This window comes from Vulpes vulpes, chromosome 9 (assembly GCF_048418805.1).
Source record: "Vulpes vulpes isolate BD-2025 chromosome 9, VulVul3, whole genome shotgun sequence".
Taxonomy (NCBI): domain Eukaryota; kingdom Metazoa; phylum Chordata; class Mammalia; order Carnivora; family Canidae; genus Vulpes; species Vulpes vulpes.
In genome coordinates, this window is record NC_132788.1 from 42,997,061 (window position 1) to 43,011,879 (window position 14,819).

At 41.9% G+C, this 14,819-nt stretch overlaps 1 long non-coding RNA gene across 1 annotated transcript in view; it reads right to left on the reverse strand.

Moving 5' to 3' along the window:
* LOC112918650 (uncharacterized) overlaps positions 1–14,819 on the reverse strand; it is a 58,707-nt gene that overhangs the window by 12,792 nt on the left and 31,096 nt on the right. The gene's annotated exons all lie outside the window — the stretch shown is intronic.

The following is a 14,819-nucleotide window of genomic DNA, read 5'->3' on the forward strand; positions in this document are numbered from 1 at the left end:
GGGGTCGGGTCAGCTGCCCTACCAGACAGCAAGATGAAAGCCACAGCCCCTGGGCAGATGCTCTGGCGCATGGTGCAGTGTGAGCACTGTCAGTGGCCACCACGCTGCCCCTCTGGATACAGATCGTGCAGGCAGGCTGCATCCGAGGACCCAGAGGGGGTCCCACAGGACCAGCCCAGAGGGTCCTTGGTGGCCTGCAGGATGGAAATCAGACACAAACCAGCAGGAAGTGAGAAGAGAGCTTAGTGAAGATACAGAGAGAACAGAAACAGCAACATCTGGGAGACTCAGAAAGGAAGGGAGAGAGAGTCTGGTCTTTGCCTGGGGTCTGGGGATTTACTGAGAATTGTGGTCCAGAGCACGTGTCTTCCCAGGCATCTGGGAGCAAAAAGGAGTATTTAGGTGTCCTCTATAAGTCGCTTATGCCCCGGAGCCAGGGGTCGTGGTGAGTCTGTGGTCTTGGAAAACCTTTATGTTGACCTGCCCTGACACTCTATAGATCTTATCCATTGTGCTGAAAGACTCCAAAGAAATCAACTCCTTGACCTTTACAAGGAGAACACACATGGGCTGTTCTCTAAGGCATGTGTAAGGTAGAAGCGCAGGTCGTGGCAAGAACAGAAGCAGGAAAAGGAGCAAAAAAAGCAGTTTTTCCTGAGGTCTCTTTGGTTGCCCTGTCTCACACAGGTGAGACAGAAGGTGCTTTGGAACTTCTCCAGCAAGAGCAAAAAGGCGGTAACGTCTAGTCTAGTCTCTAACCACCTGGGTACGGAGCAGTGTCCACACAGCTTCCTGGTTCTGCAGCTTTCACACCTACAGCAGAGGCATTGGGATTTGGGGGTTAACAGTGCAAGCAGTAGGTGCAGCCACTACCTGGCCAAGCCAGTTTTGCAGTGTGACTCTGGGAGTTGTGTCCAGATGCCCAATCTGGAGCTTCTGTCTTGAGCTCTTGTCACCATTCTGTAACCCAACGGTTCCCCAAGGGTGGCCTCTGGCCCAGCAGTATCAGCAGTACCTGTGAACTTGTTAGAAACACAGATTCTCAGACCCCACACACCAGGTCCACTGAATCAGAAACTTTTGGGGTGGGGCCCAGTAATCTCGGTTTTAACAAACCTTTCTGCAGATTCTGATGCATGCTAAAGTTTAAGAACTTCGCTACAAGGCAACAACCTATAATAAATCCATTCCTGCTAAAACTAATGGGAGTAGAACCTGTTGTGTGCAACTTTTTATTTAATTTAAATTCAATTTGCCAACATACAGTACATTTTTAGCTTAGATGTAGTGTTCAGTAATTCATTAGCTATGTATAACACCCGCTGCTCATCATATTGTGTGTCCTCCTTAATCCCCATCACCCAGTTACCCTATCCCCCACCCTCAGTTTGTTTCCCAGAGTTAAGGGTCTCTCATGGTTTGTCTTCCTCTCTGATTTTCCCCACTCAGTTTCCCCTCTTTCCCTTATGGTCCCTTGCACTATTTCTTATATTCCACATAGGAGTGAACCATATGATAATTGTCTTTCTCCGATTGACTGTTGTGTGCAACTTAAGCCTAACTGGATCACAGTCCATGCAGAAGACACCCAGTTATTACAAAATGGCATGATGTTCTGGACAAGAACAAGACAGGGTCACTTCACTCAGTTAAGAATGGTGAACTCCCAACTATTTTTATTGTATATCCTTCTCAAAAAATTTTGAACATGTATCGTCAATAGTTATAATACTTATTTCTAAACTATATGTATACTCTGTTAATACATAAAACACGTAAAAATTAAACCTTAATAGATGAGATTTTAAAAAATGAACATAAAGAGAGAAGTTCTAATGTCCCATGGGTGGCACTTTGCTATCAGTTAAATGTCTGCCTTCAGCTCAGGTCATGATCCCAGGGTCCTGGGATAGAGCTCGCATCAGGCTCCCAATTCAGCTTCTCCCTCTCCCTCTGCAACTTGCATGTGCTCACTCTCTCTCTCTCTCTCTCAAATAAATAAATAAATAAATAAAATATTTAAAAATAAAATAAAATGGGCAGCCCGGGTGGCTCAGCGGTTTAGCGCTGCCTTCCGCCCAGGGCCTGATCCTGGAGACCCAGGATCGAGTCCCACGTCGGGCTCCCTGCGTGGAGCCTGTTTCTCCCTCTGCCTGTGTCTCTGCCTCTCTCTCTCTCTCTCTCTCTCTCTCTCTGTGTGTGTCTCTCAAGAATAAATAAATAAAATCTTTAAATAAAATAAAATGTCTAAAAAAGAAACCCATACATATAAGGACAACCGATTTACAACGATCAAAAGGCAATACACCAGAGGAAGAACAGTCTTTGTAACAAATGGTACTGACACAGTCCAACACCCACATGCAAAAAATAAAAATAAAAGAATTTTGATTCATACCTCATATCATATATAAACATTAACTCAAAATGGGCTATATTCCCAAGTATGAGACCTAAAAGCATGACACTTTTTGAAGAAAACAGAAGAAAATGTTGGTGACAAGTTTAGGCAAAGATTTCTTAGATGTGACACCACAAGCACAATCTATAAAAGGAAAAGGTGATAAATTGGATTTCATCAAAATTAAAAATTCTGCTGTTTGAAAGACACTATTAAGAGAATGAAAATACAAGTCATAGGCTAGAAAAAATATATGCAAAGTCTGTAGCTGATAAAAGACCTGCATCCGGAATAATTAACTCTCAAAATTCAATTGTAAGAAAACAGCCCAGTTTAAAAATAGGCAAAAGATCTAAGCAGACATGTCATCTAAAAAAAATATATATGGATAGCAATGCTACTCAACATCATTAGGGATATGCAAATTAACATCAAAAAACGATATGTCACTACATTCCTATTAGAATGGCTAAAATTAAAAAAAAAAATTATTCCAAGTATTGGCAAAGATGGAGAGGAACTGGAACTCTCATATACTACTGGTAATAGTACAAAATGGGAGAGCCATTTTGGGAAAAGTTTGGCAATTTTTAAAAAGTTAAACACACCTTCCATAGGATCCAACCATTTCACTTCTTTGTATTTTCCCAAACGAAAAGAAAGCATATGCCTACAGAAAGACTTGTGCATGTAAGTTTACAGCAGCTCTATTCTGAATCTCAAACAATTGTAAACTGAACAATTGATTAAATCGAGTGAAGAAGGGGGAAAAAAAACCATTATGGTCAAAGATAATAACTAAGAATCAACTAAAATCCAGGTCATGTTCTTGAAATCCCTATTCTAGGGCATTCCAATAATTAAGAAATGAAACCCCTGTTGGAAAACAATAGGGACTCCTTGCTATCATCAGAAACACTATTACAATTCTTTTCATATTCTTAAAATAAAATAACATGGATAAGACAGTAAATAAAGACAATGTGGTACTTAATCACTTTATATTATTAATGAATGAAAACTTCTTCTTTATTAGAAAGAAAACAAAACAGGCCCTAAACATTTACATTTCGCAAGTAAATGGGCTGTCCATTCTGTGATCGCATACCATGGAATACTACTGTTGATATACACAACCACCTGGTTGAATCTCCAAATAATTAAATAAAGTGAAAGCAATTAGACAAAAAGAATGCATGCTATATGATTCCATTTATATAAAACTCTAGAAGTGGCAAATTAATCTCTAGTGACAAAAAGCAGATTCAATGGTGGCCGGAAAAATGGGGAAGGAGAAGAAGAGAACAGAGAAAGTAGAAAGGAGCTCAGGGAAACTCTTGAAGATGACAGATATGTTCATTATCTTAATTGTGGTGATGGTTTTATGAGTGTAAAGAGATGTCAACATTTATCAGATTGTACCCTTAAAGTGCATACAGTTTATTGGGTGTGAGTTATCCCTCAGTTAAGCTGTTAAAAAGAAAACAAAATAAAACAAGTACACTCAATTTACACGGTGATTTAAAAAAAAATAGGTGTCCATTAACTTTTGTGAGTTGATTGATGAAATCACAGTACAATTATGATTAAGACATGTTCAGGGCTGCTAGGACTGCCATGAGAAAGAACCGCAAACTGGGCGGCTTAAGTAACAGAGATTTATTGCCTTACAGTTTTGGAGGCTACAAGGCCAAGATCAAGGTGTCAACAGGGTCGGGTTCTTCTGAGACCTGTCTCCTTGACTTCTCAATCCCACCCATATGGTCTTCCCTCTGTGCACTCTCCTGTGTCTCAATATCCTTCCCTTCGAGTCATATAGAATTAGATCCCACCCTAAAGGCTCCCTTTTAACTTAATCACCTCTTTAAAATCCCTGTCTCCAAATATGTAGTCATATTCTGAGGTACTGGGGGTTGGGATTTCAACATAGCGTGGGGGAGGAGGGAGATGGCACAATTCAGGCCGTGATACACAGTTTTCTTTCTTTCTTTCTTTCTTTCTTTCTTTCTTTCTTTCTTTCTTTTCTTTCTTTCTTTCTTTCTTCCTTCCTTCCTTCCTTCCTTTCTTTCTTTCTTTCTTTCTTTTTCTTTTTTTTTTTTTTTTTTTAAGATTTCATTTATTTATTCATGAGAGACACACAGAGAGAGAGAGAGAGAGAGAGGCAGGGACACAGGCAGAGGGAGAAGCAGGTTCCCTGCAGGGAGCCTGATGTAGGTAAGACTTGATCCAGGACCCTGGGGTTACGAACTGAGCCAAAGGCAGATGCTTAACCACTGAGCCACCCAGACATCCCATGTTTTCCATTTATATTACAGCACTTACGGGATCCCTGGGTGGCGCAGTGGTTTGGCGCTTGCCTTTGGCCCAGGGCGCGATCCTGGAGACCCGGGATCGAATCCCACATCAGGCTCCCGGTGCATGGAGCCTGCTTCTCCCTCTGCCTATGTCTCTGCCTCTCTCTCTCTCTCTCTGTGTGACTATCATAAATAAATAAAAATTTAAAAAATATATATATATTACAGCACTTACCACACCGTTAATGTAGAGGTAGCCTAATTTCTTTGAGAAAATTCTGGTTATGTGAGTTGCGTGATGAATAGGAGAGAGATTTTCTTGAATTAGCAGTTCTGCTAACCTACCAAAAGCTGTACCTGAATCCCTAAAAAACCGACAGACGATGGGATAAACCAGCAGAAGGAAATATAATCTTTTGTGAGATGGTAGGGGAGGAACACATTGGAGACATAAAAGAAGGCCTGGAAGTTATTCCTTCAAATGGCAGGCAATAGGAACAGGAAAAGAGACAGGATCACAAAGTAGCTTTTTCTTTATCCTCAGATCCTGTCTTACCATCAGCCTGCTTGGGTGGACCCAAATGGACTGCAGGGGCACCCTGACCCCCAAAGGAAAAGCCTGACTTTACAATTTAAACAAATGGCCAAGTTTGCCAGCAGAGCTCCTTCCTTGCTGTCAGGCCAAGCTGGAAGCTGCCACCTTGACAAAACCCCCTTTCTGTTGATGGCAAGGGCAGGAAATTCAAGCCCGAGGTAGGCAGGTGGGGGGATCAGGTGTGATGTAAAGCAGGATGCTCCTCGGACAACCACCTGCTGAGTGGGGCCCAAGTGTGGGCCTTTGAAAAGCCTCCAGTTGCTAGTTCACACACTGACTTGCAAGTGCTTTTGTTCAGATAATCAAACAAAGCTCAATTTAGAATTTCCATGGGTTTCTAATTCCAAAGCATCCTTGCTGTGCCTGTGAAGCCCACTTCCTCTATGGGCTGAGACCCTTGGACTTGCATGTGTAACAGTGGGGGGTGGGGGAGCAGTCGGAGGAGTACTGGGAAAGGAGCAAGTGTCTTTATCTGGGCTTGAACTGAACTGCTTGTAAAGTGATAATGTGGGCAAGAGATAAACAGCATTCTCTTGGCCATTAGGTACGCACCCTTACTTTCTATTACAACTAAAAGAATCCTAGTCATTTTCCAAAGTTTACTTTAAAAGAAAAGATAAATAAATTACTTGCATTTAGTTAAATGTTTGACCTTCTTCCATACTTTCCTGAAACACTGATGGGAAGATTAGAGGCTCAGAGGACACCCCTAATTTGGGGCAGTCATGCTGCTCTCTGAGGCCTCTCTTCACAAGAAATTGTTCTTTGATTTCTATCTAAATCCAACAGAGTAAATTAGGAGGTAGAAACCTACCTGGTGTTTGAGCTGGACACGAGGTCAAGTGAACAACTAGAGGATTATGATTGTTAAGGATTATTATTCTACTAATAACTATTATGGTGACCATTTATTGAACATCTACTATGTACCAGGCACTGTTCTAGACTGTAATATATATGATTTCATTCTCACCATGTTAAGAAATCGGTATAATATTCACCATTTTACATTAAGAAAATGAGGCTCAGGGAAATTCCTTGCCCAGGGACACATAAATCTTAAGCAATGAAGAAGAATTCGGACTTAGATTTGTCAGATTTCAAAGCCCATCCTCTTTTGACCACCTGTTGCATTTCTGGAAGGGAACCCTAAAATATATTTTTGGACTGTACTTTAGTGTTATTTGGTGAGTTCTCTTTATATGTCTATTTAGATTGTAGCCTCCTTAATATGAAAAGATTGAGTCCTCTTCTGGCTCTTCTTTAGCAGAATACACAAATTTTTTAAAATTTAATTTAATTTAATTTTAAAGATTTTATTTATTTATTTATTCATGAGAGACACAGGGAGAGAGAGAGGCAGAGACACAGAGGGAGAAGCAGGCTCCATGCAGGGAGCCAGACGTGGGACTCGATCCTGGGTCTCCAGTATCACGCCCTGGGCCGAAGGTGGCACTAAACCACTGAGCCACCCAGGCTGCCCAGAATACACAAATTTAATACATTCAAAATGTTACTTGAAGGTCTGTACTTGATCTTCATCAGAGTATTGTTGCAACGTCAAGCTCCTGGTTTTGACAATATACTGTTGTCATATAAGACTGTTGTTGGGGGAGGCTGAGTAAAGGGCACATGGGAACTCTCTGTATTATTTTTTGGAACTTTTCAGGAGTCTTAAACTAGTTCAAAATAAAAGTTTGGTTTTTTTTTTAATGTTATTTCAAAATGATCATAAGGGGCACTCTGCTGGTACAGTACAAACAGAATTAGGCAAGTCAGTCCCCAGGTTCAAAAGCTGCTCTTCCCTAACTAGCTATGTGTGGATTTGTACAAGTCACCTGCCCAACTGAGGCCCAGCAAAAGTGGTATCCAAGTCCCATTGTAGCGTAAAGAGTTATGATTTCTTATATTTAAAAAAATGCATTCTAGACTTCCTTTTTAAAATGCCAGAGTGAATATCTCATCTAACTTGCTTCCTCCCAAAATACACTAATAATACAGTAAAGAGATTGTTTGAAGACACACCCCCACAAAGATAGGCAGCATAGGGGAGGCGAAAACAGCAACAAAATTAGAGAAACTAGGAAGTAGGTGAGCATATGATCTAAGATTTACCCGACCTTGAATTCGCAGTAAAGGTAAGGATGAACTTATTTCACATTAGAAAATCTTCAAAAAACTCAGAAACCAACAGCACCAGGTACCTTTGGAAATGGAGGTATAAAAAGGGTGACTAGAATAAGGATTGAATGAAAGCCCCCAGAGACACAGATCTCTAGCTCCCTGCCCCCACCTTGTACACCAGGAGACTGCTTTTACCACTATTTAACCATAATTTAGAGATGTTCCCCTCCTAAGAGTATACCATAGATGTCTGTGGACTAGGAACTTGGATGCACCATAAGTTGTTTTTTTTTTTAATATTTTATTTATTTATTCACGAGAGAGAGAGGCAGAGATACAGGCAGAGGGAGAAGCAGGCTCCATGCAAGGAGCCTAACGTGGGCCTCGAACCCTGGAGCCACCTGGGAGCCCCTGGATGTACCATGTTGCCTGGATCCACCATGTTAAAACCAAATGACAGGGATGCCTGGGTGGCTCAGTGGTTGAGCATCTGCCTTCAGCTCAGGGCATGACTGTCTGGGGATCGAGTCCTGAATCGGGCTCGCTGCGAGTGGCCTGCTTCTCCCTTTGCCTGTGTCTCTGCCCTCTCTGTGTCTCTCATGAATAAATAAATAAAATCTTTAAAACAAAATAAAACAAAACAAATGACAGTATACACGATGAGTGCCAGCTGCTGAGACCCCCAGCTCTCTTTCCCCAACTTAGCTCCCAGAGCTTTGGCAGCCAGATGTTAAACTTCCAAGCAGAAGATTAAACTTCTGCTCTGGAGAATCTGACCAGCCCAAGAGAAACCAGCCAAAGATACTGAAATTAGGGAATGCTCAACCCATAGTCCACCGAGCCAGCTCACCCCACAGTGAGGCTCACAGTCAGCAAACCCCTGCCTTGAGCTCAGAGCTTCCAGTTAGCTTATTGGTTCTCAACTCTATGGTGGACATAGCTATACCACAAACAAAAGAAAAAGGCAACAGGAGTCTATGCAGGGAGAGGAAAGCTTTCCCAAAAATCATTTATCTTCTCAGAGAAATGACAGAAGATCTAAGCAAAAAAAAAACCAGAATGCTATAAAAAAGGAGAAGGAGAGAGGCCACTGGATGGCTCAGTCAGTTAAGTGTCTGACTCTTGACCTCAAGTGAAGATCAAGCCCCTACCTCAGGCTCCCTGCTCAGCGAGGAGTCTGCTTGAGGATTCCCCCTGACCCTCTGCCCCCAACCCCCACTCCCTCTCTCTCTCTCTAAAAAAAAAAAAAGAAAAGAAAGAAAAGAAATCTAGAGAACAGACAAAAGGCTCTTGGGAACTAAAAACATGACTGCATAGATGACAAATTAAATAGGCTGGAAAACAAAGTTGATGGTAAGTATCCCAGAAACATTGCAAAAAGACAAAGCGATAAAAAATGAAGGAGAAGAGGAAAGTAGAGGGTGAGTCCAGGAAGTCTGACATTTAAATAACAGAAGAAATCTCAGAAAGAGTGAAAAGAGAAATAGGAGGAAAATCATCGACAAAATTATTCAAGTAGTTTTCCCGGAACAGGACATATCATTCTAGAATGAAAAGCTCTACCAAGTACCCAATACAATGGATGAGAATTGTTCAGGGAACATCATTAGGCAATTTCTAACCACTGGAAATCCACTGGGAACAAAAACGATCCTATGGGTTTCCACAAAAATGAAATAGATCAATTACAAGGATCAGGAAACACATTGACTTCAGACTTCTAAAAGCAAAAAGACAAAAGACAGAAGGCCTGGCTCTGGGTACGATGGTGAATACACCCTCTGCCTGGACTCTCCCATGGGTGGTCTTCATAAAACCTGGACAGAACGATATAACGTCTGTTTGGGGAATCCAAAAAAGTAAACAGCAGCAGGCAGTTGAGAAAGGAGACCAGAGTCCAGGGTAGCACCCAACCAGCAGTGTGAGTATCATTTTTTCTTCTGGAGGACCCAGCTGTGATCAAGTCAGTGTGACAGCAATGAGCAAAGAGCAGCCTGACATACCTAATAAGTGGAATATTATTCAGCAATAAAAAGGAACAAATTATTGATTCATGCAATCGAATGGCTGACTCTGAGATGCATTTTGCTTAGTGATATAAGCTAGATGCAAAAGACTATTACAGAATTCCATTCATTTCACTTTCTGGAAAAGGCCACACTACAGGGACAGAAAGCAGATCAGTGATTGCCAGGGGATGAAGTTCAGGGAGGGGTTGGCTGGAAAGGCGGCAGCGTGTGGGAAATTTTGTGGTAGAATTATTCTGTGTCATGACTGTGGTGGTGGATACACAACTCAGTGCATTTGTCAAAACCCACAGACCTGGACACCACAGAGTATGAAGTTTGTTGTAAGTAGATTTAAAACCAAATGAATCAGACTCTGGGAGGGAACCCAAAAGGAATATACCCCATCACAAATTAATCTAAGTGTATGATAAATGAATACCATAACCACTGCAAAGGATGTTTGGAACTCTGAAAGCAGTATTTTAACATGATACTGTAAGGCTTAAGACAGAAAGAACTCTATGCAAATACTGCGTCTAGTCAGTAAATGTGTTTCTCAGAAGCCCACAGGTTAGCAGCTCTCAAATTACTTTCTGTGGGGACACCTGGGTGGCTCAGTCTGCCTTCGGCTCAGGGCGTGATCCCAGGATCTGGGACAGAACCCTGCATCTGGCCCCCTGCAGGGAGCCTGCTTCTCCCTCTGCCTGTGTCTCTGCCTCTCTCCCTCTGTGCCTCTCATGAATAAATAAATAAATATATATTTTTAAAAATTACTTTATGTGTTTACTATGGTTGAACAGAATGGTAAATACAGTGTTGGTCATAAAAGCCAGGTTTCTCACTGTCAGAGAAAGAAGCTATAGATAGGGAAAGGGGAAAGGCTGGGATAAACCCTGTGGTGCTGGGCTGGAATTAGGGGTATTGTTATGAACTCTCATCGTTTTTAAATATGTATACAGTTCAATAGATAAAGAAACAAGCAAATATGTATATATACTTGGCTTATAAATATACATACATTTATTTCCTAGCTCTGTGTGCTAAGAAGGCCTAGAAGCCATGACATCCCAAAAACAGTGAGCCCATCTAGTGCCTAGATGTTGGTTTTTAAATACTATGATCCATTTAAGGGAACCAAGGCTCTTTGAGAAGTGGCTGATGCAGTTTGGAGAGTGGAGACATGAGATAAGTCAGGAGTATCTTGTGGTGCTAGAAGGTAAGAAAGTGCCCAAGGAAGGATGAAGGCACAAGATTCAAAGAACACAGGAGGGGCACCTGGGTAGCTCAGTGGTTGAGTGTCTGCCTTCGGCTCAGGTCGTGATCCCAGGGTCCTGAGATCAAGTCCCACATCAGGCTCCCTGCAGGGAGCCTGCTTCTCCCTCTGCCTGTATTTCTGCCTCTCTGTGTGTATGTCTCTCATGAATAAATAAATAAAATCTTAAAACCAAGAACACAGGAACAAACCTGAAAGCACTTCCAATGGCCAAAGCTGGAACAATCTGAGGTACAATATAAATAATAATATAATTAGATTATAGCCCATAGCCTAAATAAGTATATTAGTTCATACCAATATAAACACATGAAGGAAGGAAGGAGGGAAGGAAGGAAGGAAGGAAGGAAGGAAGGAAGGAAGGAAGGAAGGAAGGAAGGCAGGCGAAGGGGATAGCTCTTCCTTACAGAAGAATTCCAATTAACAATTGTAGAAGAAATGAGGAAAAGACAGAACCACCATTACAACACCACAGAAGTCATTGTTGCAGGCAAGATTCTCCAGTGGATGCCACAATGAGTGGGCAGAAATTTGAGAAGAAACAGGATACTTGTACAACCTACCAGTATCTCCCTCAAGATATTTATTAACTAAAAAAGGAAAAAGAACTTTACAGCAGAGAAACCCTGCCCCTTAGTCAAGCAATCAAGGTAAACATCCCTACTTATAAGAATTATCAATGTCATGAATCTGTTAGTCTGATGCACTGAGAGGTGCACATTACTTCCGTGGTGTCCTTGCTAAAGAGTCATGAGAAATCAACAGGCAAACCCAAATAGAGGGACATTCTACAAAATAACTCACTGGTATTTTTTTTAATAGTCACAAAATCACGAACAACAAGGAAAGACCAAAGAATTGGACAGATTGGAGGAAAAGAAGGAGAAATAGTTAAATGCGATGTGGATCCTGAGAATGGGGTATTAGTGAAAAAAACTGGCAAACTCCACATAAACCCATAGTTTAGTTAATAGCATTAATTTCTTGGTTTTGATCATTGTACTATAATTTTATGAGATGTAAACATTAGGGGAAGGTGGGTGAGGGATATATGAAAATCCTCTGCACTATTTTTACTTTTTTGTAAGTCTAAAATTATTGCAAAATAAAAGTTGTTTTTTTTTTTTAAAGTACATACTATGGGGCAACTGGCTGCTCAGTCAGAACATGCCACTCTTAATCTCGGGGTCATGAGTTCGAGCCCCATGTGGGGTATAGAGAGTACTTAAATAAATAAAGAACTTTCGGAGCCCCTGGGTGGCTCAGTTAGTTAAGCATCTGACTCTTGATTTGGGCTCCGGTCATGATCTCAGGATCGTGAGATTGAGCCCCACGTTCCACTGGACGTGGAACTTGCTTAAGTATCTCTCTCACCCTCTTCCTCTGCCCATCTGCCCCCCAAAATAAATAAAAATGAAAAACTTTAAAGAAATACATCCTATGTTAAAATGTCATTTTCCATCCTCAGCTGATGTATCACAGCTAGCTTCTAAGGTTTATTTAGTAATGATGTGGACGTATGGATGTAAGTTGTAGCAGCGCTCAATTCTAGTGGTGAATTCAGAGTTCGTGCCTGGGCCAGCTGCCTGGTCATTCTCGTTGAACATTTTTCTACATCAGCCAACAGGTTTGGCTAAAAGGTCTTGGACTTTTGCTGGACTAGAAAAAGTTATAGGAAAGGAAAGCAAACAGCCCTTAAGATGGAACCTGTTTTCTTGTGTGCCTCTTTTTTTAATTTTTAATTTTAAGATTTATTTATTTATTTGTTTGAGAGAGAGAAAAAAAGCAAGTGCAAGCAGGGGGAGGGCCAGAGGCAGAGGGAGATAGGCAGCCTCCCGCCGGAGCCAGGAGCCCAACATGGGGCTCGATCCCAGGATTCTCAGATCATGACCTGAGCCAAAATCAAAAGTCAGACGTTAAATCGGCTGAGCCACCCAAGCACCCTTTCCCTGTGTACTTCTAAGCTGCTTTGAGTTCCGGCTCTGCACAGCTCCAACTTCCAAGGAAGCCACTCTCTTCTTGTGTCCAAAATAGCACAGACGGATAGAGGTCTTGGTTCTAACCATGCCATTTGTTTATGCCCTCAGAATTTTAAAACCAATCCCTATGTTTACAGATCTGAGCTTACATGTCACATGTAAGCTGCCAATAACGAAGCAGCTGCCTGCCAGTTGCAAGACTCTTCATGTTCAGAAGCTCCTCCACATAGAAGCAGGTCAGGTCCTGAAAGGTTTTCTTAAGCGCACTGTTTGTCATCCCAGTTGCCTAGGAGGGGTTTCCGCTGGCAGCCTTCTGATTGATGTCCATCAAATAAAAGTGTTTTAAAGTCAAGTACATGCTCCTTCTCTTCACTGATATATGTTCTCTTGGGTGTATTTCCCCCAACAAATTTGTGGGAGGTTTTTGTTTTTTTGTTTTTTTTGCATTGAAAACACATTGAAAGAGACAGTATCTGCAAATATTATTAAGAATCTCCTTAACTTCATATCCACCAGCCTGCCACACTTTGAAGTCAGGCACATTCAAAGGGAGCCTTGTGCAGAGGAAACATCCATGGCCTGGAGCAGGCATGCCATTGCTCTGGCCTCTGTGTCTTCAAACTCCTGGCATGGTCCTGACAGAGGCTGGTAGGCTCTTTCTTGATGCAAGCCTCTGAGCCATGACACTGAACCCTTTCGTTTCTGTCTACTGCTTGTCCTATCTCTTGTGGATTACTGACCAAAGAAGCAAGGCAGCTTCTCTATATTACATAATTACCCTTTGTCCTTTTGAACTTCTCTAATGACTCAATCCATACAGAAGGGCAACGTTCATTATTTTTCACTGGCTTCCAGTTTTTAAAAATTATCTCTCTTGTTTAAATTTGAATATATTGTAAAGCTTACATGGACACGATGGGGTTAAAAATGTTTGCAAAACACTCAGGCTTAGCATGATCAGAGCAAGCACACTGTAGACCAAGGGGCTTATAGCCAAGAATCCTGAATGGGCATTGGTGGTGAGCAGAACTTTCTCCAGACAGTAGAGATTTGTTGATAACCATGGAAGAGCTCAAGGAAAGGGTGTCTGTACTTCCCAAAAAGAGCCAGAAGGATGATCCTGGGGTTGTGAGTGGATCCTACTTAAAACATAAAACTTAAAAAAAAAAAAAAAAAAGAGGGAGACTCTGAAGTTGCTACTTGGTACACTGTTTCCAGAATCAACCAAGCAGGAGGTTGACACAATTATCTGGAGAATCTGGGCAGAAATCTTCTTATCTATACTAAAAAACAAACAAAAAAAACCCCAATCATCATCATCAAAGATTGGTCCAGAAATTTTTTAAAAACTAGGTTACATTGGTTAAATACTTACTATGCATCAAGCACATGCATTATCTCCTTGAATTCTTTGAACAACTATGCTATATTCTCATTCCCATATTCCAAGTAAGGAAACCAAGACACAGGTAGGTAAAGTAACTTATCCAAAGACACACTGCTAATTAAGAGCAAAGCTGGGATTCAAACCGGAGTCTCTGACCACAGAACTCTTAACCACTGAACCTTTTCAGGTAATCACCTCACCTCAGGTTAAATGACTGGAGAAACGAATGTGCTTCTGTGCTCAAAGGTCTCACCTTTTTCTTTACAATACTCTCACGCAGGAGGGCTGCCACCAGGAGCCTTGTGTCTACCTTAGAACATTCCCCCTGTGAGTCACCTCTCTATGAGAGCCAAAGCCACTCGTCTCTTGCCCCCACATCTTAGGAATCAACACAAATGGAAGCTATTGGTGGCCTTGTGTTGACAGGGCTCAGGAAGCGGTTCTCAACCAGGGGCAATTTTGCCCACCCCCACCCCCTCCCCAGGGACATTTGGCAACGTGGGAAGATATTATTGATTACCCCAGTTGGGGGGTGTGGTGGGGGGGCGGGGGAAGTACTAAATGGTAGCCAGGGATCCTACTAAACATCCTAAGGCATGAGCCAGCTCCCCCACACCCTCAGCTCCAATCCAGCCCCAGATGTCAGTGGCTTAGAAGTGGAGATGGTAACGCTCAGGAGCCCTGGTCCCCAGCGGGGCCTGGGAAGAAAAAAAAAAAAAAAAAAATCACTGCTACCGCAGTCAGGAAACTGGATCAA